The 26,198-nt window shown below is 42.5% G+C and overlaps 1 long non-coding RNA gene across 5 annotated transcripts; it reads right to left on the bottom strand.

Annotated features, from left to right (window-relative positions):
- Nucleotides 1-276: 276 nt before the first annotated feature.
- Nucleotides 277-13,471, bottom strand: LOC129696314 (uncharacterized). Of its 5 annotated transcripts, none has more exons than XR_008723307.1 (4): nt 12,361-13,471; nt 4,760-9,224; nt 3,936-4,049; nt 277-2,661 (listed from the first exon to the last, which is right to left on the bottom strand). It is a non-coding gene; the product is annotated as an uncharacterized LOC129696314 (long non-coding RNA). The 5 variants fall into 5 exon arrangements; XR_008723309.1 differs by having other exon boundaries at nt 4,739-9,224; nt 12,430-13,471; XR_008723306.1 differs by having other exon boundaries at nt 12,430-13,471.
- Nucleotides 13,472-26,198: the final 12,727 nt, after the last annotated feature.

Raw genomic sequence — 26,198 nt, 5'->3', positions numbered from 1 at the left:
AAAGATCCCTAGTTTGATTGGGGTCTATCCAGTCTTTCTTCATGGGACATCGAATGCTGAGCACTCCCTTGGATATGTCGATACAGAAGCCAAAACTGCACCACAGGTGGTTCACCAAGACCCTACAACTGCAGGAACCTCCCTGCTCCTACAGCTATGAAAGCATGGCTTTCTTTATGACTGTGCATGATGACCTTCAATGACTTGCATGTATTGTAAGGCCACCGTTTAATAATAATCTGCTGTTTTTGCCATGATAACCTCAAGGCACATGGATAGGTACTGAGTTTGAAAGCGTGCACCACCGGACTCAGGGACAGCTTCTTCCTCTTTGTTATCAGGCCCTGGTTAGGTCCTTACTTAAGCCGGTGTAGTGATCGCTTCGCAGCTACCAGTATTGCAGACATTGGACTTTGTATTTGGGACTGTTGCGCTACGATGCTGATAGTTACATTCTGCACTCTGGATCTTTTCCTTTGCTCTACCTATTGTACTTGAGCTCGGCTTGATAGATTGTATCTATGGAGTATTAGTATTATCTGACTAGATAGCCCAAAAAAAAAGAGTTTTTCATTGTATCTCAACACATCTGACAACAATAAATCTAAAGCAAAAGGTACAGTACATGTGAATGGGACATTGTAGCCATTATGGAAACCTGGCTAAGGGAGGGATAAGACTGGCAGCTTAGTATTTCAAGGGTCGGGTGCTGCAGAAAAAATAAAGGTGTGGGCAATGACAGACAGGAAATGCTTTATTGATTAAGGAAAACATCACTGCAGTAGTCTGAGATTACATTATTGAAGGATCATTCAGTGAGTTTACATGGGTGGAGCTGAGATGCAAAGATGGAGTCATTACCTTGTTGGGATTGTACTACTTCACTCAACTTTTTTCTTCAGAGATGCTGCCTGACCCGCCGAGGTACTCCAGCACTTTGTGTTTATCTCTGGAATATACCAACATCTGCAGTTCCTTTTTACACATTCTACTTATAAATGTTTGTTGTCTGTATCAATGATTTGGATGAGAATATACAGGGTATGATTGGTAAGTTTGCAGATGATGCACAAAATTATAATATATCGTGCATAGTGAAGAAGGTTATCAAGAATTACAGCAGGATCTTGATCAGCTGGGCAAGTGAGGTGGGGAATGGCAAATGGATTTTCATTCAGATGAACGTGAGATATTGTGTTTTGGGACATGATGCAAGGACAGGGCCCTCACAGTGAATGATAAGGCACTATAGATTGTTATAGAGCAAAGGGATCTCAGAGCACCAGAATACAATTCCCTTTAAGTGGCATCGCAGGTAGGTATAGTAGTAGGAATAAGCCTGTAGGCACATTGGCCTTCATCAGTCAGGGAACTGAGTATAGAGTTTGGGATGTTATCTTACACTTTACTAAACAATGGTGAGGCAATACTTGGAATATTGAGTTTAGATTTGGTCACCTGGCTACAGGAAAGATGCCATTAAGTTGGAAAAATGCAGAGAAGATTTACAAGGATGTTGCCAAGATTCAAGGGCCTAATTTAACGGGAGAGGTTGGACAGGCTAGGACTTCGAGAAGAAGAGACTGAGGATTGATCTTATAGAGGCATATAAAATCATGAAAGAATGAATGAATGAATGAATAGGTTTATTGGCCAAGTATTCAGATACAAGGAATTTGCGTTGGTGCTCCACCCGCAAGTGACAACATGACATACATTGACAGTTAGGAATTGTACACATAAAACATTAAACATTAACAATAAAGCATTATTGATTAAACATGTGAATTAAATAAAATACCAGAACAAAAGAAGGATACAGATTTTTGGTTATTGAGTAGAGCTACTACTAGTAGAGTAGAGCTACTACTCTTGGAAAAAAAGCAATTTTTATGTCTGGCTGTGGCAGCTTTGACAGTCCGGAGTCGCCTTCCAGAGGGAAGTGATTCAAAGAGTTTGTTGCCAGGGTGAGAGGGGTCAGAGATGATCTTACCCGCTCGCTTACTGGCCCTTGCAGTGTATAGTTCATCAATGGAGGGAAGGTTGCAGCCAATAACCTTCTCAGCTGGTCGGACGATTCGCTGCAGCCTCCAGATGTCGTACTTGATGGCTGAGCCAAACCAGACCATGATGGAGAAGGTGAGGACAGACTCTATGGTGGCCGTGTAGAATTGGACCATCATTGCCTGTGGCAGATTGTGCTTCCTCAGCTGCCGCAGGAAGTACATCCTCTGTTGTGCCTTTTTTACTGTGGAGTTGATGGTAGACCCCCATTTAAGTTCCTTGGAGATGATGGTTCCCAGGAACTTAAAAGACGCCACAGATGTGACTGTGGTATTGTTGATGGTGAGTGGGGTGAGGGGAGGGGGAGTTCTCCTAAAGTCTACAATCAATTCTACTGTCTTAAGAGTATTGAGCTCCAGGTTGTTGCGATGGCTCCAGGACGCCAGCTGTGCCACATCGTATCTGTAGGCAGATTCCTCCACATCCTAGATCAGTCAAATCAGGGTTGTCCACAAACTTGAGAAGCTTGACAGAGGAGACTGTGGAGGTGCAGTCATTGGTGTAGAGAGAGTAGAGGAGAGGGGAGAGTACGCAGCCTTGCGGTACTCCTATGCTGAGGGTCTGCGGGTCCAAGATGTGCTTTCCCAGCCTCACATGCTGCTTAATAAATAGAGTGAATAACCATATAACCATATAACCATATAACAATTACAGCACGGGTCTCGAGAGTGTGCCGAACACATTTCCCCTAGCCTCACGCTCAGCTGCCCTCCATTCCCTTCCCAATAAACTATCCAATTAGAAATGATGAATAGGGAAGCTCATAAAGCTACCACTCTCTGAGTGAATACCCCTAAACTTCAGTCCCTTAATTCTATTTTGTCTCAGGGAATAGGGAAAAGCTTTTCCACGTCATCAAAAAAAAACCTCAGAGAAAGATAGCCCTAACTTGTTTTTCTCTGTAAGGTGAATAGGGAGGGGGAACAATTTTTTCTCATGGGGGGATCAAAAAACAGAGAACATGAGGGGAAACTTTGAGGGGGATAGGGGATTTGAGGGTATAGATATATGATGAGTTGCCAGAAGAGGTAATTGAGACGGGTCTAATAACATCATTTAAAAGACATTTGGACAGGTACATGGATAGGAAAGGTTTGGAGGGGTATGGGCCAAACATGGGTAAATTAAACTGATTCAGACAGAAACATAGAACATAAAAAAATAGGTGCAGGTGTAGGCCATTCGACCCTTTGAGCCAGCACTGCCATTCAATGTGATCATGGTTGATCATCCAAAATCAGTACCCTGTTTTGGCTTTTACCCCATATCCCTTGATTCCCTTAGCCCTAAGAGCTAATTATAACTCCCACTTGAAAACATCCAGTGAATTGGCCTCCACTGCCTTCTGAGGCAGAGAATTCCACAGATTCACTCTCTGGGTGAAGAAGTATTTCCTCATCTCAGTTCTAAATGGCCTACCCCTTATTCTTAAACTGTGATCCCTGGTTCTGGACTCACCCAACATTGGGAATTTTTTTCATGCATCTAGCCTGTCCAATCCTTTAAAAATTCTATAAGATCTCTCATCCTAAATTCCAGTGAATACAAGCCCAGTTGGCCCATTCTTTCATCATATGTCAGTTCCGCCATCCCGGGAATTAACCTGGTGAACCTACGCTGCACTCCCTCAACAGCCATAATGTCCTTCCTCAAATTAGGAGACGAAGATTGCAAACAATACTCCAGGTACGGTCTTACCAGGACCCTGTACTACTACAGTTGGACCACCTTGCTCCTAAAACTGGGGCATCTTGGTTGACATGGATGAATTTACTGAAGTCTGTTTGTGTGCTGTATGTCTCTGTGGCAGCTCTTCAAACACACTGAACTTCTGAAGAAGTCTGAAGAAAAGTTTTGACCCGAAACATTACCCATGCGTTCTCTCCAGAGATGCCGCCTGTTCTGCTGAGTTACTCCAGCTTCTTGTGTATATCTTCGGTGTAATCCAGCATCTGCAGTTCCTTCCTACACACTGAATCTCCTACCTGACAGCCATGGTGATATTGAGGTAGAATCAGTTGCTGAATAAAACTGTTTCTTATCTGCTTAATTCTAAAACATTTGTTACTGAAGGTACACAAAAATGCTGGAGAAACTCAGCGGGTGTAGGCAGCATATATGGAGCGAAGGTAATAGGCAACGTTTCGGGCTGAAACCCTTCTTCAGACCAGAAGGCAGACCAGAGTCAGACTGCTGGAGTTTCTCCAGCATTTTTGTGTACCTTCGATTTTCCTGCATCTGCAGTTCCTTCTTAAACACATTTGTTACTGTTGATTTAAGACATATTCGGAAGTGGGAGTTTGTTCTCTGGTCTAAAATAGAAGTTGAATCTATCTATATTGTTTTCACAGCATGTTTTGATGCAAAGCATCTGCCCATTGTTTAAATAATTTGTATTTATGGATGTAATGTAGAGATGGATTTCTTAGTTTCCTTAATTAAAGAATGCAAAACAAACACTTAAATAATGCTCGAGAAGAATATTTTCATTCAAAGTGCTCATTTAAAAATATAAAAATAAACTTTATTAAGAATTTAAAATATATACAAAACAAGAACTTTGCAAAATTCCTCCGATATTCTCCACGGCTATACATGCATTACCCCATATGCATTACACATGCATTAATTAGCATTGTTTTTGGTAGTGTTAGCAAAACACATAATTTTATACCCGGCACCCTTGCCATGTCACCTCCACTGTTGTAGGTTGCAGGTATCACAGCTCCTCTGCTCTGAGCTCTGCAGTGTAAATAATGTTCCCCAAAAACCATAATTTTATACCCGGCACCTTTGCCATTTCACTTGCACTGTTGTAGGTTGCAGGAATTGCAGCCCCTCTGCTCTGTGGTCTGCCGTGTAAATTCCTGGATCACTTAGTGGGTCAGCTTGACGACACAGTGGCTGTTCTACCCCACAGATTGACGAGCGCTAAGATGTCGATTTGCCGTACATGGCAGCCACGCTGGAGCCAAGGCACATCTGGAGTGGAGTAAACTTACTGAAAAACAGAGGCCAGCCTTGGCCAGGGCCATCAGAATAAGACAGCAGCCCTTGAAAACACACCCTCCCCCATTCCTGTCTATTTCCTTGTATAAACATAACTGATCGAGTGGGTGCACTCACCCTTTCTTTCACAGTTCTGAAACACAACATCCTTACATGTATTGAAACATTACGAACATTGTTAAAAATATTGTTAAGAGTCTAGAGTCACTGAGTAAATCATTTCATTACAGTGTCTGTATTGTGTTAATCTAACAAGGCTGCAATGATATCTTCAGCAGAGATTTCAGTTGCTTGGAAAGTGGCTGGAGAGTTTATGACATCATTATGCCACTAGCACATTGTAAGTAAGTGGGCTCTGTTTTCCCACTGACTTCAAAGAAAACATTGTTCTCTCAGAATGTTACATATACATTATTTCTTGTCTGTGTTTAAGGCACAGGGAGTAGGTTTATGTTTCTTTAGAGCTGTTTCTGCTTGCGATTTTGGCCGTAGTATAAGACCATAGGAAAAAGAACTGTCAAAAAGCACTTTTTTCAAAAATAAAAAGTGACGCTTTGCCAGTAAAACTATTAGCTCAATTGCTCTTTCTTATTATGTTGATTTTGATGGCTGCTCGCATCTTGCATTGATTAACTGATGAGCTGCTACCAGCAGGTGCTTTGTGTGGTTGTCATATGATAGGAAAATGAAATTATCATTGCTAGGAGAACATGTTATTCATACAAGGGCACAATGTGTGGAGTTACCAATAGTTGGATGCCGAGTGTGATGTCGGCTTTAGTTGTGTGGATCATAGGGTCCCAGGTTTGGGTTTTATACTGTACTGACTGAATGTCTCAGGTAAAATAGCAATGTGGACACTAAATTACAAATTCTCAAGGCAGAGTGATAACCTGTGACACAAATGTGGAGCAGAGGACGGAAGGTGTGGTATCGGACCACTTGTGATGTTCCCTTAGTCTGAACTTAGAAACATGGAAAATAGGTGCAGTAGTAGGCCATTTGGCTCTTTGAGCCAGCATCGCTATTCAATATCATGGCTGATCATCCAGAATCAGTACATTGTTCCTGATTTCTCCCCACATCCCTTGATCCCATTAGCCCTAAGAGCTATACCTAACTGTCTCTTGAATACATCCAGTGAATTGGCCTCCACTGCCTTCTGTGGCAGAGAATTCCACAGATTCCTAACTCTCTGGCTGAAAAAATGTTTCCTCATTTTCTCATTTTAGTCCTAAATGGCCTACCTTTATTCTTAAACTGTAACCCCTGGTTCTGGACTCCCCCAACATGGGGGACATTTTTCCTGCATCTAGCCTATCCAATCCCTTAAGATTTTTACATGTTTCTATGATACCCTCTTATCCTAAATTTCATCATATGTCAGTCCCACCATCCTGGGAATTAACCTGGTGAACCTACACTACACTCCCTCATTAGCAAGACTGTCCTTTCTCAACTTCACATTATGCACTCACTTATGCACTGTTATTGCCCTTGGACTTGTATCAGTCCGAAGAAGGGTCCCAACCCGAAACATCACCTATTTATGTTCTCCAGAGATGCTGCCTGACCCGCTGGTTTGCACCAACTCTTTGTGTCTTTTTTCATGAACCAGCATCAGCAGTTTCTTGCTTCTACATCAGAATGTGAATCATTGCTTTCAGTTGAGTAAAGGAACGAAGAAAAACAAGCCAATTTGTTGCTTTGTAATCCTATTGGAATAGGAGAAAAATCACACATTTGGGGAATTGATGTTTCGTGTGATACAAAAGAAAGGAAAATGCAGTTCACCCTGTGCCCACTGTAGGTCAGTGTCAGAATCAAAAAACAAATACCATGATTATTAAGGATCAGCCGATTGATGAACAGAAACATAATCTGAATAACTCTACAGCGTGGCAGGGTTTTCATCACCCCAGAGGTCAATGTAAGAACTCCAATCAGTGGAGGGAATGGATAGACGATATTTCAGGTTAAGACCCAGTCACAAGAAGGGTTCACCTCTCCATTCCCTCCCCCGATGCGGCCTGACCTGTTGAGGTGTGGGATAAAAGCCGAAAATGTGGGAAATACTCAACTGGTCAAACTGAATCTGTGGGGAGAGGAAAAGAGTAAAAATATGCCAATTTGATGACCTTTTTACAGAACTGAGAAAAGTGAGAAATTAAAATGTTTTAAACAGCAGAGAAAGTGGGGAGGGCTGGAGGAAAAGGTCACATGGAAACCAGGAGAGAAACAATGACACATGTGCTGCTTATCAATAAGGACTAAGAGGCTCTGGCTTTTTAAATATGCTATCTGGTTGAGGACTTGCTTTGTTCTAACATTAGCTCCCTGCATTTCTTTTCCCTAATTATTTTATTTTTGCAAGGCCATGGAATCTTGCTCAGTGAAAAAATGAATTTGCGGACCGCAAGTGAAAATTGGAAGACTTGACTTGTATTATTCCAAATTTCCCACTTATTTATTTTATTGTCACATGTATACATTGAAAAGCTTTTGTTGCATGCTAACCAGTCAGCGAAAGGACAATACATGATTACAATCGAGCCATCCACACAGATACATGATAAAGGGAAGAATGCGAATAACATTTAGGACTGCTGTCTAGCTGCTCTCTAGTTGTAGTAGGATGGTTCCATTGCCTGATAACATATAACCATATAACCATATAACCATATAACAATTACAGCACGGAAACAGGCCATCTCGGCCCTACAAGTCCATGCCGAACAATTTTTTTTTCCCCTTAGTCCCACCTGCCTGCACTCATACTATAACCCTCCATTCCCTTCTCATCCATATGCCTATCCAATTTATTTTTAAATGATACCAATGAACCTGCCTCCACTTCCACTGGGAGCTCATTCCACACCGCCACCACTCACTGCGTAAAGAAGTTCCCCCTCATATTACCCCTAAACTTCTGTCCCTTAATTCTGAAGTCATGTCCTCTTGTTTGAATCTTCCCTATTCTCAAAGGGAAAAGCTTGTCCACATCAACTCTGCCTATCCCTCTCATCATTTTAAAGACCTCTATCAGGTCCCCCCTTAACCTTCTGCGCTCCAGAGAATAAAGACCTAACTTATTCAACCTATCTCTGTAACTTAGTTGTTGAAACCCAGGCAACATTCTAGTAAATCTCCTCTGTACTCTCTCTATTTTGTTGACATCCTTCCTATAATTGGGCGACCAAAATTGTACACCATACTCCAGATTTGGTCTCACCAATGCCTTGTACAATTTTAACATTACATCCCAGCTTCTATACTCAATGCTCTGATTGGGAAGAACAGTTGGGAAGAAACTATCCCTGAATCTGGAGCTATGCACTTTCACACTTCTATGCCTCTTGCCTGATGGGAGAGAGGAGAAGAGGGAGTGGCCAGGGTGCAACTTGTCCTTGATTATGCTGGTGGTCTTGCCAAGGCAGTGTGAGGTATAAATGGGTGGCACGCCACAACGACTACCAACTCACATCCGTTGGTACTCCAATGTTACTCAAATCCATTCTGATGAAGTGCTTTGAGGGGTTGGTTATGACACATATTAACTCCTGCCATAGTAAGGTCCTGGATCCACTGTAATTCATCCACTGTCAGAACAGATTAACGGCGAATGCGAACTTGCTGGCTCTTCACATTGTACAACCACTTGCACAATACATACATGTACATTGGGCTGTTGTTCATCAACAAGAGCTGGGCATTCAACACCGTCATCCATTCTAAACTTATCATCAAACTTGGGGAACTGGGTTTCTGCTCGCTGTTTTGCAACTAGATCCTCGACTTCCACATTGGCAGATCCCAATCAGTACAAATTGGTAATATCACCACCTCCTCACTGATTGTCAGCACAGGACCTCAATTCTGTGTGCTCTGTCTCCTGCTCCACCCTCTCATACCTGTGACATCAGACACAGTTCCTGATGAAATTTAGGAATCTTTCATGGCATAGACTGATATTAGACTGTGGAAAAACTGATCTTTACAAAGTGGCGCAGTGGTGCAGCGGTAGAGTTGTTACTTGTTACAGTACCAGAGACCCAGGTTCGATCCTGACTAGGGGTGCTGTCTGTACATATTTTGTCCATTCTCCCTGTGAATTCATAGGTTTTCTCTGGGTGCTCCATTTTCCTCCCACACTACAAAAAACATACAGGTTTATAGGTTAATTGGCTTCGGTAAAATTGTCAGTTGGCCTTAGACTGTAATATAGCGCTGGTCTATGGAGTGAACGCTGGTCGGCACAGACTCAGTGGGCTGAACGGCCTTTTCCAACACTGTATCTCTAAATTCTAAAAAGAATTGACATGTGGGGGCATTTTATTTTACACAGATGGTAGTGGGCACTTGGAACATGCTGCTAGGGGTGGTGGTGGAGACAGATGCGATCCTGGCATTTAAGAGGCGTCGGATACGCACATGATTATGCAAGGAATAGGGGGATATGGATCACATGTAGGCAGAGGAGATTAATTTAGTTTGACATAATTGATCAACATTGTAGGCCAAAGGGCCTGTCATTGTGCAGCGCTGTTCTATGTTCAACGATCAGTGTCGCTATGGATTTCTAGATGTGTTCTGCTATTTAAGTAGCAACATTATCAAGTACATTAATATGATGATACCAGTGGCATCCACAGCAGGTGCCTCCACCCTCTCTAAATTAACATTAAGCATATTAAGATAAAGAGTGTACTCACATCTGTACACCATATGTGTCTATTTTAAGGATCCCTCCAAATGTGGTTGAACTTAAATTTCTGCATATCCTATGGATGATATTTTGCACATATATTTTGAATAAAATATTTTGAGCATAAAAGTATGATCAATGCCACTTTTTCACCTATTGATCATCCATTGAATTTATTAAACCAGGGTTAGTATTTCCTGAAACACAGCTCATAGCACAATGCTAAATGTGGGTTGTTGTTGGCACTGATACAGCTCTTGGCGACTCCACAAAACACTTGGCCCCACAAAGTCTGTATTGCAAAACCCTTGTGAAATTATTAGCAGCTGGCAACCACTGCATTTTGAAAACTCATTGGTGCTTTGCCTTTGAAATCAATGGTCAGCAATATCTGGATGCAGCACACTGCATGCCACAAGATAATATCATCCAGAGACTATTGCGTTAGGTTTTAGTATGGTTCAAAAACATAAATAAGTTAATTTCTGGAAGAACTTGTATTTCCATATATTCATACAAACCCTTTAATACTAAAGGGAGAAATGAAAGTGTGGAAATGGCACAGTGCTTTTCATATATCCTTTTCATATATCGTTGTCTATCATTGCGTTGTCTAATGCATTTCGTTGTCTCTGTACTGTACACTGACAATGACAATTAAAATTGAATCTGAATCTGAATCTGAATATCCCTAAATGAAGTCATTTGATATGTTTTTTTTGTTTTTAAATTAGACATACATCAACCAATTCATGTGGACATGTGCCGCACACAGTACTGTGGTAGTGACTACATAATCCATTTTATTAATATCAGTTGAGTGTTAAGTATCAATATCATCAGAGCTGCTGCATTTCATTGCAATAGTATGATGGGATCTGTTAGTTTCACCTGAATGGGCAGATGAAGATTTGGTTTAACATCTATCTGAATTGCCAGCACTTGTAATAATGCTACATTGCATCCTGGACCGAGGCAGAAACACTTTTTTATTGCTTTTAACAAAATAGATTTAAAACACAAAACCACTAACAGAATGGGATCCCACGAATAAAGGCCAAAAACAAAAGGCAATACTACTGAGAATTGCAGGTTTGTGCTACACTAGAATCTGTGTTGAAAGTCACTGGAGTGGGGCTTGAATCTATAACTTTATGACTCAGAGACACAAGTGCTATCAATTGAAACACAGCTGCTAACATTAAGCTTTGATAAATCTGGAAACTAAAATGCAAAATCAGTGTTTATATGTGTCACGATCATCATCTGATTTCCATGTGCTGGATTCGCATTTTACATCAGAATGTCTATCACACCATCTCACAACTGAAGAAAGGATAGATTTTGAATTTGTATGATAGTTCACAAATTCTCAGAGTAGTCAGGCCATTCGGCCCATCTAGTCTAATCTGCCACTCAATCATGGCTGATCCATATTTTATTCTCATCCCCATTATCCTGCCTTCTCCTCACAACCCCTAATACCTTTACTAATCATGAATCTGTCAATCTCTACCTTAAAAATATCCATTGACTTGGCCTCCTCAGCCGTCTGTGACAATGAATTCCACAATGTAAAGGGTTGTAGCAAATCAGTACCTTGTTTTACAATTTCATTTATCAAAAATGTTTTAATTCTGCCTGTTTAGGTTGGAACAGTTGCCTACTTAGAGAGTTACCTGAAAATCAGGCAAAAAGATAATGGCAAAGTTTCCTTCCTTTACTGCCCGGTCACATTGAAGCGTAGAGTGGAATATGTGATGAATATGTTATAATTCTGGATCAGAAAATATTGAACATTTTAAGGTGTATTACTTATAAGACTACAAATTCCATGAAAATTAAATTATCCCCTAATAACTCACAAAACAGTATCTGCAGTCTTTGTCTCTTAGTTCTAAATTGGATAATTCGAGTTGTGTCATATTTAAAACTGTGATTTAGTACTAAATGCTCACTTTTGACTTCATATTTTATGTTATTTAATTTGAATTATTGGATAATTTAAACCTTTAGCACAGAGCATGTTGTGAATTATCAAGTGTAGATTTATAACTGATAAAATCAGCAGAACCTGCGTTACATATCCTAAAAAAAACAGGGGCAACATAGTGGCCAGTCTTTGCAAGCTCACTAAAAGTAATGTGAGTAAACACTGCACACAAGTGATTCTTTATATAGAATATTTTCTGAATAAACCTCAAGTAACTTGTCAGACAACATGCGGTAAAGGTGGTATCAGGTGGTAGGTCTTGGAGGATCCAGAAAATCACATTGCACAACTTTCTCCTGAAATGTTCTATACAAATAATGTACATTTTGTATCTGCTTAACACACCCTCATTTTTTTAAACTCTCCATTGGTAAATCATATAGAGTTCTGAGCTGCCATGAAATTAGGATTTTTTTCACTACATTTCCTAATTAAAGGAAGCTCACTCAGTAAAATTGTCTGAACTGAAGCAAACTTGTATTGATGGATTAGAGAAAATACATTTTACACCAGTTGTTTCCCTTTCCCAACAATATATTTGCTATTGTGACAACACAAAACCAAAAGGCAAAAAAAAAAAATCACTTACAACATGTAAAAGTCTACATTATCCAAACCACTGCACTTCTTGGGCTTGTTCAACATTTGCATTTCTCACCTCCTCTAAGCTGGTATTTTCACTTCTCTGCCAACTTTCCTGAGATGAATATTAGTCTCTGCTTTGTACAGCGACTACGGTAAGACATTTCTAAAACGCACACATCACCCCTGCACGCTAAGTGTCTTCTTATTTTAGAATGCGAACCGTTGAGGTGGTAGGGTGGTGGGGGATGAGGAAAGAGTGTCAAGGAATTCATTGTCTGTTCTCCACCTGTTGTTATTCTGGTCCCAATCAACCTGCTAGCCAGTCTGGAGCCAGTGGCCATCTGGAAATACTGCTGTGTTTATAAACTTGGCATGGAGCAGCACTCCAGGGCCCTGACCTCCCACACAAATCTGGAAACAATTATAATAGATAGGCTGTGGATTGCGAAAAAAAAAATCCTTCACAAGGCTCTGTGTGGAGTTTTGCCTACCATAGGGATGTGAGGGCCTTGTTCGTGGTAAAGTGAATTTAAATATCTCTGATTTGCTGAATGACTCAGTTGTTTCTGGTTACTGGCACTGTTCTCTCTTTTAGCTGCTCCTACGCCCTCCTCCCTTCCAAGCTTTCCCTTAAGGATTTTTGGTACTTTTGAAAGCTGAAATATATATTTTTTCTCTTGGCCTACGTCAGCTGCATTTCAAAACCGGGGGAAGAAAAAAAGCCAAATCTGCACAAAGTTGCCAAGTGCAGCAATATTCTTAATCGCTCCCACAGTCCAAGTAAAAAAAGTTCTGTGCAATTGCAAAGCATGTATGATATAAGCACAAAAAGGTAGGTTAACAATATTCCTCAAACATATAGAAAATGTCATAAGATCTAAGATCTAATGTCACAAGAGTGGCACAGTGGCGCAGCGGTAGAGTTGCTGCCTTATCGCGCCTGAGACCCGGGATCGATCCTGACTACGGGTGCTTGTCAGTACGGAGTTTGTACGTTCTCCCCATGATTTTTTCCGGGATCTCCAGTTTCTTCCCACATTTGAAAGACGTCCAGGGTTGTAAGTTAATTGGCTTGGTATAATTGTAAATTATCCCCTAGTATGTGTAGGATGGTGTAAGTGTGCGGGGATTGCTGGTTGGCATGGGCTTGGGCCGAAGGGCCTGTTTCCGCGCTGTATATCTAAACTAAACTAATCTAATTCTTAATCAAATAGCATGCAATATTATATTCTTACAGGAAATCTTTAGGTTTAGGTTTATTGTTGTCACAAATACCTGAGGTGCAGTGAAAAGCTTTGTATTGCATTGTATCAAAACAGATCAGATAATACCATACATAATACCATCATGTCAAATTCAAGTGGAACAAATGTGAAGATACAGAATGCAGTCAGGTGGTACCCAAGCTTATGGAAGGATCAATCAGAACCCTGATGACAGAGGGAAATAAGCTGTTCCTGAGTCTGGTGGCATCCGCTTTCAAGCCTCTGTATCTTTTGCCCAACGGGAGCAGTGAGAAGGACCAATGACCAGTGGGACACATCTTTCATTATGTTCACTGCTTTTCCTACAGCATGAAGTGTAGATGGAGTCAATGGTAGGGATTCTGATCTTTGTGATGGACTGGGCTACACCCACAACTCTGCAATTTCTTGTGGTCTTGGGCAGAGCTATTCCCAAACCAATCTGTGATGCAACCTGACTTTATGCTTTCTATGGTGCATCTGTAGAGGATTGTAAGATTCATTGGGGATGTGCCGTATTTCCTCAGTCTCCTGAGGGAGTAGCCTTCTTGGCTGTTGCATTAATCTGCTCATAATTCTTTAAAACGTGCACATAATGTCATATTTAGGCAATGTATGCTATATAGATGAGAAAATGTAATTTAATCAATTTTTATTCCAAAAATATGGTTCATGATGAAATTTAGATTAAACCAAACCTTATAGTTAATGTGCAATATTTTATTTGTAGTCAATATTAGGTATGATACATCCATGCTAAGAGATGTCCCCAAGTCACAAGTTCTATTAAATGGCTCCATGTAAATAAACTCAAGGGTGATATAGTGAAGCTGAGGTTAGTTTGTAGCAGAGCTTGACAAGTGGCTAGCTCGCCGTAACCTCAGTCCTGAGGGTAAAGAGGATGAGTCAGCCCTTTACAGAGACACCTGACCTGCTGTTACTCCAGCTTTTTGCGTCTATCTTTGGTTTAAACCAGCATCTGCAGTTCCTTCCTACACACCGTGTACAGAACTGTCTTTGGAAAGACATCGAAACAACCAGACATGTTCAATGAAAGTGATGAGGAAATCAAGTCCCTGGTGGACAAGAAATACAAACAGGACAAGAAGGAGTAAACTATATTCAACTCTAAAAAGCATGCTTTTTCCAACATTCACGGTAGCATCCAATAACAGGTCTGCAAGATGTAGGATCATTTCTTCAGAAACAAGGCAGATGAAATGCAGAGCTATTTTGATTGGAAAGACTCCAAAAATTTCTATGCTGCTCTGAAATCGATGATCTGGTCCGCAGCCATCTGGTAGCTCATCTCTAGTCAGTGCAGATTGACTGAAACTTGTTGCTGAAAAAAAACAATTTGTCATAGTGTTATAGAGTCACATAGCATGGAAACAGGTCTGTGTCGGCTAACATGCCCTATCTACATTAGAACCACCTGTCCCTGTATGGGCCATGTCCCTCTAAACCTTTCCTATCCATGTACCTGTCCAAATATGTTTTAAATGTTGTTATAATACCTGCCTCAACTACCTCCTCTTGCATTGTTCCACATTCTCACCACCCTCTGTATGAAGAAATTGCCTCTCGGGTTCCTATCTTTCCCCTCTCACCTTAAACCTATATTGTACGGTTCTTGATTCCCCTGCTCTGGGTTAAAGACTCTGTGCATCTACCCTTTCTATTCCCCTCATTATCACTCCTCAATCTCTAGCGCCCCAAGGAATAAAGTCCTAGCCTGCCCAACCTCTCCCTACAACTCAGGCCCTCAAGTCCTGGTGACATCCTCGTAAAATGTTCTTCGGAGCGATGGTCTGACAATTAGTGATGAAGCGATGGGTTGGAGGCTACAACTTCCAGCACAATTTGCTCTTGCTGAACTCCTAGACCTGGCAGAAGTTCAAATTGTAATGGTCAGGTGGAAAGCTCTACATCAAATGTTATACCAGCAGAAATCTTGAAAAAAAGAGGGCCCGCTGTTCATAAGTTCAGAAGTTAAAGGAGCAGAATTAGGCCATTCAGCTCACCAGTTCTACTCTGACAGGGCTACTTCAGGCTTCTGGAACAAGGAGAAAGCTCCTCAAGACCGAGATCATCTCAATTACCCATCTACATACGCATAAGGGGAACTGATATGTCTTCCATAATCATAGAGGAAAGCTCTTTATTCCTGACTGCTGGTAAAACCCTGGCTGGAGTCCTATTGAATAGACTGATTGCTCAGCTTGAGGGAGGAATACTAATTCTCGCCATTTAAATATACATGTTTGAACAACAGCAACAGGGTAAATGTGCAGTTAAATGGCAATATCTAACAACTAAAGTCAGAGTTCATAAGTTCATATGTTGGCTTAAACCAACCCCATCCTTGCCCAATGCCAGACAAACCCTCAAGCAAAAGTGATCGAGTCATACAACTGGAATGAATCCGAGTCATCCTCAGACTATCCTTGATCGGACTTTGCTGACTTGCACTAAATGTTATTCCCTTATCATGTATCTATACATTGTAAATGGCTTGATTGTAATCATACATTGTCTTTCTGCTGAATGGTTAGTATGCAACAAAAGCTTTTCACTGCACCTCGGTACATGTGACAATAAACTAAACTGAACTGATCTGGGAAAACAGGGCCTGCGGCCCACCAAGACCATACCTGCACTCGATCGCCCATATACACCAGTGCTTGAGAATCCACACACACAGAGGATCTAAGGCTTGGATTGAACTCAGGCCGCTGGCTCTGTGGGACGGTGGTTCCATGGGCGCCACCACTCGATCATCCTAAAGTCATGGGATGGAATTCAGAAACAAGATCTCATGCTGACATTTCCCTCTCCCAATCCACAGATGCTACAACTGAGTTTAACGCTGCAGTAATTGTCCTGGCTGTATCTAATGAAGAAATCATTCAATTTAAGACATTTTGGTCTGAGTAAACTGTGAACTATGATGGGTGGCTGATTAATTTTACTATTTGTATACCTTGTTGTCACATTCCTCATATACAACAATGAAAAACCATTCGACATTTCCTTGATCATCGCCTGCTTTGAACTGTTTAAGAGGTGGATGCAGTAGATGAGGTTGGAGGAGGTGCAGGTGAACCTCTGCCTCACCTGGAAAGACTGCTTGGGTCTTTGGATGGAGTCGAGAGGGGAGGTAAAGTGACAAGTGTAGCATTTCCTGCGGTTGCAAGGGAAAGTACCAGGGGAGGGGTGGTTTGGGTGGGAAGGGTCGAGTTGACCAGAAGTTACGGAGAGAAAGGTCTCTGCGGAAAGCAGGCTTGGCGATTGCTTAACTCCTCTACATCGGTGAGACCAAGTGCAGGCATGGCGATCTCTTCGCCCAACACCTCCGCTCAGTTTGCAATAGCCAACCCGATTTCCTGGTGGCTCAGGACTTCAACTCCCCCTCCCATCCCGATTCCGACCTTTCTGTCCTGGGCCTCCTCCATGGCCAGAGTGAGGCCCACTACATATTGGAGGAGCGGCACCTCATATTTTGCTTGGGTAGTTTACACCCCAACAGTATGAACATTGACCTCCAATTTCAGGCAGTCCTTGCTTTCTCCCTCCTTCCCCTCCCCTTCCCAGCTCTCCCACAGCCTACTGTCTCCACTTCTTTTCTTTTTCCGCCCCCCCCGACATCAATCTGAAGAATGTCTCGACCCTAAACGTCGCCTATTTTCTTTGCTCGCTGAGTTTCTCCAGCTTTTTTGTCTGCCTGCTATGATCTGTTTTTTTTTCACACCTTACATGTTCTTTGTACCCTTCAATTATCTAATTTCCCTCTCCCCTGACTCTCAGTCTGAAGAAGGGTCTCGACTCAAAATGTCACCCATTCCTTCTCTCCAGAGATGCTGTCTGCCGCTGGGTTACTCCAGTATTTTGTGTCTATCTTGGGTGGCTTCTATACTGGTAATCCTCTGGTAAAGCCTTTAACTGATTAATTAATCCTTTTGCAACCTCTTTATATTTCCATCTTATTTTTGTTTAAGGGTAGATCTGCTTGTCTTTAGTTGTTTTTTGTTGCTTCATTAGCAGTTACTGGCTGCTCATTTTGTTTGTGTGCTTTCTCTGCAAACTAACTATGATAATTGGAAGGCTCCTATCAGTCTAATGCATATCAAAATAATTGGTCAGCTTAGCTGTAAATAGTCAAGGTAATAGCCATGAGAAAAGGACCTATTAAATGCAACTGAAAGGATTCTTGTTTTAACTGGTTGGAGGCAAAGCAGTTGCTGTTACAGGAGTGATCGAGGAACAGCTGGAGCTGTGTCCTTCCTTGCTTTGCTATTTCCTGTGCACTTCCACAATAGAAGTTGGCTGACTCAGAAGGCTTCATAGAGTCATGTTATCGTCTGTCTCCCACACCAAATCAACTGGACCTTTGATGTGGCTTTTGTTCTGCAATGTCCAGTTCCCAAACTAACTAACTGTTTAGTTCAGAGTGAGAGACTGGAAATATCCAAGTCGATGATTCACAGCCATTCAAAAAAATGACCATAATTTCACGCTTCGTCTTAGACAATCTGCCTACATAGGTCACTATTGATTATGATTGATTCTGTGGTATTTGATTCCTACTTCAGAAAACATAGGGCTGCCTCCTTTACTACATACATCTATTTACAGTTCTTAGCAATATTTTAGGTCAGATGTTTCTATTTTGATTTGTTTTGTAAATAAATCTTCAGGCTTGAGAAATCACCCTTGTACCATATTAGTGAACCATTCTTGAGCAGGAAGGGACTGCAGATGCTGGTTTACACTAAAGTAGAAACATAGAAATATAGAAACATAGAAATTAGGTGCAGGAGTAGGCCATTTGGCCCTTCGAGCCTGCACCGCCATTCAATATGATCATGGCTGATCATCCAACTGCGTATCCCGTACCTGCCTTCTCTCCATACCCCCTGATCCCCTTAGCCACAAGGGCCACATCTAACTCCCTCTTAAATATAGCCAATGAACTGGCCTCAACTACCCTCTGTGGCAGAGAGTTCCAGAGATTCACCACTCTCTGTGTGAAAAAAGTTCTTCTCATCTCGGTTTTAAAGGATTTCCCCCTTATCCTTAAGCTGTGACCCCTTGTCCTGGAATTCCCTAACATCGGGAACAATCTTCCTGCATCTAGCCTGTCCAACCCCTTAAGAATTTTGTAAGTTTCTATAAGAACCCCTCTCAATCTCCTAAATTCTAGAGAGTATAAACCAAGTCTATCCAGTCTTTCTTCATAAGACAGTCCTGACATCCCAGGAATCAGTCTGGTGAACCGTCTCTGCACTCCCTCTATCGCAATAATGTCCTTCCTCAGATTTGGAGACCAAAACTGTACGCAATACTCCAGGTGTGGTCTCACCAAGACCCTGTACAACTGCAGTAGAACCTCCCTGCTCCTATACTCAAATCCTTTTGCAATGAAAGCTAACATACCATTCGCTTTCTTTACTGCCTGCTGCATCTGCATGCCTACCTTCAATGACTGGTGTACCATGACACCCAGGTCTCGCTGCATCTCCCCCTTTCCCAATCGGCCACCATTTAGATAATAGTCTGCTTTCCCGTTTTTGCCACCAAAATGGATAACCTCACATTTATCCACATTATACTGCATCTGCCAAACATTTGCCCACTCACCCAGCCTATCCAAGTCACCTTGCAGTCTCCTAGCATCCTCCTCACAGCTAACACTGCCCCCCAGCTTAGTGTCATCTGCAAACTTGGAGATATTGCTTTCAATTCCCTCATCCAGATCATTAATATATATTGTAAATAGCTGGGGTCCCAGCACTGAGCCTTGCGGTACCCCACTAGTCACTGCCTGCCATTGTGAAAAGGACCCGTTTACTCCTACTCTTTGCTTCCTGTTTGCCAGCCAGTCCTCTATCCACATCAATACTGAACCCCCGATGCCATGTGCTTTAAGTTTGTATACTAATCTCTTATGTGGGACCTTGTCGAAAGCCTTCTGGAAGTCCAGATACACCACATCCACTGGTTCTCCCCTATCCACGCTACTAGTTACATCCTCGAAAAATTCTATAAGATTCGTCAGACATGATTTACCTTTCGTAAATCCATGCTGACTTTGTCCAATGATTTCACCACTTTCCAAATGTGCTGCTATCCCATCTTTAATAACTGACTCTAGCAGTTTCCCCACTACCGATGTTAGACTAACTGGTCTGTAATTCCCCATTTTCTCTCTCCCTCCCTTCTTAAAAAGTGGGGTTACGTTTGGTACCCGCCAATCTTCAGGAACTACTCCAGAATCTAAAGAGTTTTGAAAGATTATTACTAATGCATCCACTATTTCTGGAGCTACTTCCTTAAGAAATGGGGAAGTAACCGCAGTGGATACAACACCTCCTCCTTCGACACCGTCCGAGGACCCCAACAGTCTTGTCTGTGGAGGCAGAGGTTCAGTTGCTCCTCCTCCAACCTCATCCACTGAATCTTCTGTGTATATATCGGTGAGACCAAGTGCAGTCTCAGTGATTATTTCGCTGAACACCTCGCTCACACCGCCTCAACATATCTGATTTCCCAGTTGCTAAACATTTTAACTTCCCTTCCCATTTCCATACTGACCTTTCTGTCCTGGGCTTCCTCCACTGTCAGCAGACACCCCAGTGCTATGAATATTGACTTCTCTAACTTCAAGTACCCCTTGCTTTCCCTCTCTCTCCATCCCTCCCCATCCTAGCTTCTCCGACCAGCCCCCCTGATTAAATTTTAACTCTGTATGCTTTGTTGTCACCTTCCCTTAGCTAACAATGATCTATTCTACATTTTCCTTGAACTTCATCCCCTTTGATGTCTCATTTTCGCACCTTACACTTCCTTATCTCTGTGACCCTCTCCCGTGACTCTCAGTCTGAAGAAGGGCCTCGACCCGAAACATCACCCATTCTTTCTATCCAGAGGTGCTGCCAGTCCCTCTGAATTACTCCAGCATTTTGTGTCTCTCTTTAGTGAACCATTCTTATTGTACACAATAAGTTTACTGTTGAGGATTGAAGGGGATGTCCAACTGTGGCGACCTAATTGGCGAGTTTAGGAGAGTTTGAAAAAATGTCATATTGAAGACCTCCTTCAACTATGTAGAAGATCAGCTTCGACTAGCTTCGGGAAAATTGGACACCGAATAGTGAAGAGTGAAGACGACCTCCTTCGATCTCCTTCGAACTCCCTTTGACTATGTTGAAGACTATTTATGACTACCTTTGACTACCTTTGATTACCTTTAACTACCCTTGATTATCTATGAATAACATGACGACCTACTACGACCTACTTCAACTAAACCTACGAGTAAAAAAAGTATCGATATTTTCCATGACGACCTTTTTTTACACGCGGGCATTTTTCAACTTGTTGAAAAATACGCCGCGACCTAGCTGAGGCCTTGAGTATGCGGGGACTACTCTTGAGCATGACGGAGAGTTACATAGATCTCCTAGGACCTCGTGTTGACCATGCTGCGAGTATGAGGAGGGCAAACTCATTTGAACTCGCGGATTAGGTTGCCGCAGTGGGACAGCCCCTTCAGGCATAAAGTTATACAACATGTATATGTCTTCTTCATCCTAGGCATTTCCTTGAGGTTAAGGATGATTTGCTTTTACTCCAGTTCTACGAGTGTAGAAGGGAGGTGTTTGTAGGTTAGTTACCTAAAATTGGAGAATTCAATATTCATAGCGTTAGGTTGTAAGGTACCCAAGTGGAATAAGAGGTGCTGTTCCTCCAGTTTGTGTGTGGTCTCACTCTGACAATGGAAGAATATCAAGAACCAGAAGACATAGGTTTAAGGTGAGGGTGGAAAGTTTTAATAGCAACCCGAGGGGCAACCTTTTTACACAAAGGGTGGTAGGTATATGGAACGAGCTGCTGGTTCAGAGGGATATTTGCCAAACGCAGGCAGGTGGGACTAGTGTAGATGGGGCATGTTGGTCAGAATGGGCAAGTTGGGCTGAAGGGACTGTTTCCATGCTGTATGACTCTCTGACTCTCAGAGATCTAGCACAGAAAGGTCAAAATGAGAATAGGAAGTTAAAATGGTCAGCAACCGGGAGATCCAGCAGGTCTTGGTGGACGAAACACAAGTGTTCGGCAAAACAGATCGCCAATGTAAAGGAGGCCATTTCGGGAACACCGAATGCAGTAGATGAGGCTAAAGGAGGTACATGTGAATCTCTGTAATACCTGGAAGAACTGCTGTGGCCGCTGGATGGAGGTGAGGGAGGAGGTATAGGGACAGGTGTTACATCTGTGGTTGTAAGGGAAAATAACGGGAGGGGTTGGGAAGGGCGAGTGAAACAAGAAGTTGTGGAACTCTTCACAGAACTCCTTGGGTGGCATGAAGTTGCAGCGGTAGAGTAGCTGCCTTATAGCGCTTGCAGGAGACCTGGGTTCGGTCCTGACTACGGGCGCTGTCTGTACGGAGTTTTACGTTCTCCTTGTGACCGTGAAGGGTTTTATCCGAGACCTTTGGTTTTCCTCCACACACCAAACATGTACAGGTATGTAGGTTAATTGGTTTGTTGTATGTGTAAATTGTCCCATGTGTGTGTAGGATAGTGTTAATGTACAGGGATGGCAGGTCAGCGCAGACTCGGTGGGCAGATGCACCTGTTTCCGTGCTATATCTCTAATACTTAAAAAAACTAAAAGGAAAGTGGTGGAGATGAGAAGATGTAACTGGTGCTGGATGTGGGCCATTACCTGTCAAAGCAGTTCATTGTGATCCATGTCAGGGCTGGCGGTGGTAGTCATTGAGACAGGCTACTTTAATTTTCTTCGAGAATTAAATGATGAAACATAGAAACATAGAAAATAGGTGCAGGAGGAGGCCATTCGGCCCTTCGAGCCAGCACTGCCATTCATTGTGATCATCATCCCCCATCAATAACCCGTGCCTGCCTTCTCCTCATATCCCTTGACTCCACTAGCCCCTAGAGCTCTATCTAACTCTCTCTTAAATCCATCCAGTGATTTGGCCTCCATTGCCCTGCCCTCTGTGGCAGGGAATTCCATAAATTCACAACTCTCTGGGAGAAAAAGTTCTTTCTCACCTCAGTCTTAAATGATCTCCCCTTTATTCTAAGACTGTGGCCCCTGGTTCTGGACTCGCCCAACATAGGGACCATTTTTCCTGCATCTATGGAGATTTCCTTGAAGCAGATGGGGATGGTATACTTTTGAAGTGAGATGTTGAAGATGCAATTGATTGGCAGAGATTTCAGAGATTCCAGGGACTCTACTTGGTCCAGCCACTTACTGAGAATTTATCATTGTGAAAGCTTCTTATTTCAGCCACTGAGATGTATGTTTAGTTTAGTTTAGTTTCGTGGGTTTCGGTGGGCGGCGCGACTCTGGTCAGCAGCGGCCTCTGCAGTCTGTCCGCGTTTTATTATTTTCTGTCTGTGTTTTTATGTAGTTTTGTTATTTTTTGTTGGGGTGTGTGTGTGGGGGGGTGGGGGTGGGGGGTGGGAGGGGGGGGGGGGGAAAACTTTTTAAATCTCTCCCTGCATGGGAGACCCGACCTTTTCTCGTCGGGTTTCCGTTGTCGTTGGGGCCGCAACGAGGCGCGGCCTCCAACAGGAAGAGACCGGGGACTCTGGTGCTACGACTCACCATCACCGTCGCGGGGCTGGCCGAGTCCGGAGCGGGTGGAGCGGTGGAGGAGCGATGCTGCTGCTGCTGCTGCTGCTGCTGCTGCTGCTGCGGCCCGACCGGAGAGTCGGGGGCTCCAATGGCAGGTCTGTGGACGGCGGCACCGGGAGCCCGCGGGTCCCTGGAGGGAGACCGCTTTTCAGGGCTCTCGCAACGGCGACTTCCCCCGCCCGAGTTGCGGGGTTGAAGAGCTCCTGGAGCGGGGCCTACATCACCGCCCCGCGCGGCTTGGAATGGCTGCGGGACTCTGCGAGCGCACGCCGGGGGCTCTAACACCAAGACCCCGGTGTGCGACCTCGCACCACCCAGCGTGGCTTTAATGGCCGCGGGACAATCGCCATCGCCAGCCGGGGGCTTTGACTTTGACTCTGACATGGGGGAGAGTGCAGTGGAGAAATAAGTTTATTTGGCCTTCCATCACAGCGATGTGATGGATGTTTATGTAAATTATGTTGTGTCTTGGGTCTATGTGTTTGTAATGTATGGCTGCAGAAACGGCATTTTGTTTGGACCTCAAGGGGTCCAAATGACAATTAAATGTATCTTGTATCTTGTATCTTTAGAGATACAGCATGGAAACAGGCCCTTCGGCCAACAGAGTCCATGCTGACCAACGATCACATGCACACTAGTTCTATCCGACATACTAGGGACAATTTACAGAAAACAATTAACTTACAAATCTACACATCTATGGGACAAAGCCAATGGAGGATAGGTAGGCTGGGCTTTGGGGAACACTTTATTAGTCTGTTCAAAACACTTATAATGCATTGAGGTCATCCGATAAAGATGGATCATTGCCAGAGATCATCCAGATTTTGTATTATAACTCATGATTCATTCAGGCTGTGCCACAGTCAGCTGGCAACCACTTGACTGAATTGATTCTTTAGTTTGTTTTATAATCTCTCTTGGCATCCCTGTCAACCTTGTGGAGATCATAACAGGCCTTCTTCTACAGTATGGGGCCATCCTTCTTGAAAGTCTCAGATCTGGACTTTAGCAGACGGTGAATCTCCCCATTAGGATAGATCCTAACTTTCTTTGTCATAATGCAGTCATCAACACATTTCTTGATGAAGCTGGTGATTACTAAGTTATACTCATTCAGGCTGGATGTATTGATGTTGAACATATTCCAGTCTGTTGACTCAAGGCAGTTCTATAGCACACACTCGTTCTCTTCAGATACTGCTGTATTACTCTCATCACCAGAGCGTTGCTCTTCAATCCGCCTAAAAACAGGCAGGAGGAGCACCCAATATTGTGACTAGTCAAAATGAGGGTGAGAGATGGAATAATAGGCGTCCTGGATGGTGGTCTCTAGTGGTGGAGAGTGTTAACAGTCTGCGTGGGGCACGAGACCTGCAGATAGTATTTACGAAGTAAATCCCTGAAGTTTAGCGTAACTTCCCCCGAAAGAATTAATCAATTTCTGTCACTATTAATATTGGACTAAAACATGTGGCAGCAACAGACTGGAAGATTGGTCAGAGTAAACTGGTCCATCACAGTCTTTCCTGCACCTACTTTATGCACTAGGCACATTATTTGTAAAATCATGTAACTATTATCAATGTATCAAGGTTATTATCAATGAACTAAAGCACTGTTAGTGCATATGAATACCACAGAACAGTACATTTGGAGTTATACCTAACAAAGAGACCTAGTTGTGTATTGTTATAATCTATTACCGTTTACTATTCCTCTAAATAGACTGCCCCTGAATATCATGGCCAATTAATGCAAACGAACAATCCAGGTCACTTTGTGCATGTATGTACCCTTTTTATATTTAAAAAAAGTAGAAATACAAGGCAGTTTCTGTTTAAGTTTGATTCTGATCTTTCTTGTAGCATATAAAGATTCAGAGAGACGGCTACAAACAACCAAGTTACTGACTACCTGCCGTCCACGTTTCAACAGAGTTGTTTTACTGGCTGCTTCTGTATTTTCTCTTTTCCACTGACACACAACCCTTCTTCCTGCCCTTGAAGAGCTGAGCCTCTTCCAGCAACCACAGGAGACTGCAAAGCTATGTTTTGAATTTTCATTTTAGATTTTTATTTCTGCTTATCTGCACAAGATTTATTTTCATATTGGAGCTTACAACAAAGAATGCAATTCTAAAAATAGTGTCAATAATATTTAAGTTAAGTGCTACTATTGCATTACAAATATCTGTACTCTTATTAGTGCAGTTATGCCTTCTGCAAAAATTGTTGTTTTAATGTCTATAAAGAATGGATCGACTGGGTTTATATTCACTGGAATTTTGAAGGATGAGAGGATATCTTAAAGACACATAAATATTCTGAAGGGATCGGACAGGCTAGATGCAGGAAAAATGTTCCCGATGTTCGGGGGAGTCCAGAACCAGGCGTCACAGTTTAAGAATAAGGGTTAGGCCATTTAGGACTGAGATGAGGAAAACATTTTTACCCAGAGAGTTGTGAATCTGTTAAATTCTCCGCCACAGAAGACAGTGGAGGCCAATTCACTGGATGTGTTCGAGAGAGTTAGATATAGCTCTTAGGGCTCATGGCATAAAGGGATATGGGGAGAAAGTAGGAACGGTTACTGATTTTGGATGATCAACCATGAATATATTGAATGGCAGTGCTGGCTCGAAGGGCCGAATGGCTTACTCCTGCACCTATTTTCGATTTCTAAGTTTCTATTGTCAACCAAAGGGTTTACAAGAATATCGGCCAATATTCAACAAAATGATCAGTGTGTTCTAGGCATTATTCTCTTGTCCCTGACTGTTTAAATGCCACGATCTACAGAATGAATTTCCATTATTTGTTCAAAGCTATACTACATTCTTTCTTTAAGCTTAGCCAGATAAATCATATAGTTCATGAAAATTAGGAAGAGGATTGTGATGGAAATTGGCCCGTGTCTGCTGATT

Source organism: Leucoraja erinacea, chromosome 4 (genome assembly GCF_028641065.1).
Source record: "Leucoraja erinacea ecotype New England chromosome 4, Leri_hhj_1, whole genome shotgun sequence".
Lineage (NCBI taxonomy): Eukaryota > Metazoa > Chordata > Chondrichthyes > Rajiformes > Rajidae > Leucoraja > Leucoraja erinaceus.
This window is presented reverse-complemented; position numbering and strand designations above follow the sequence as displayed.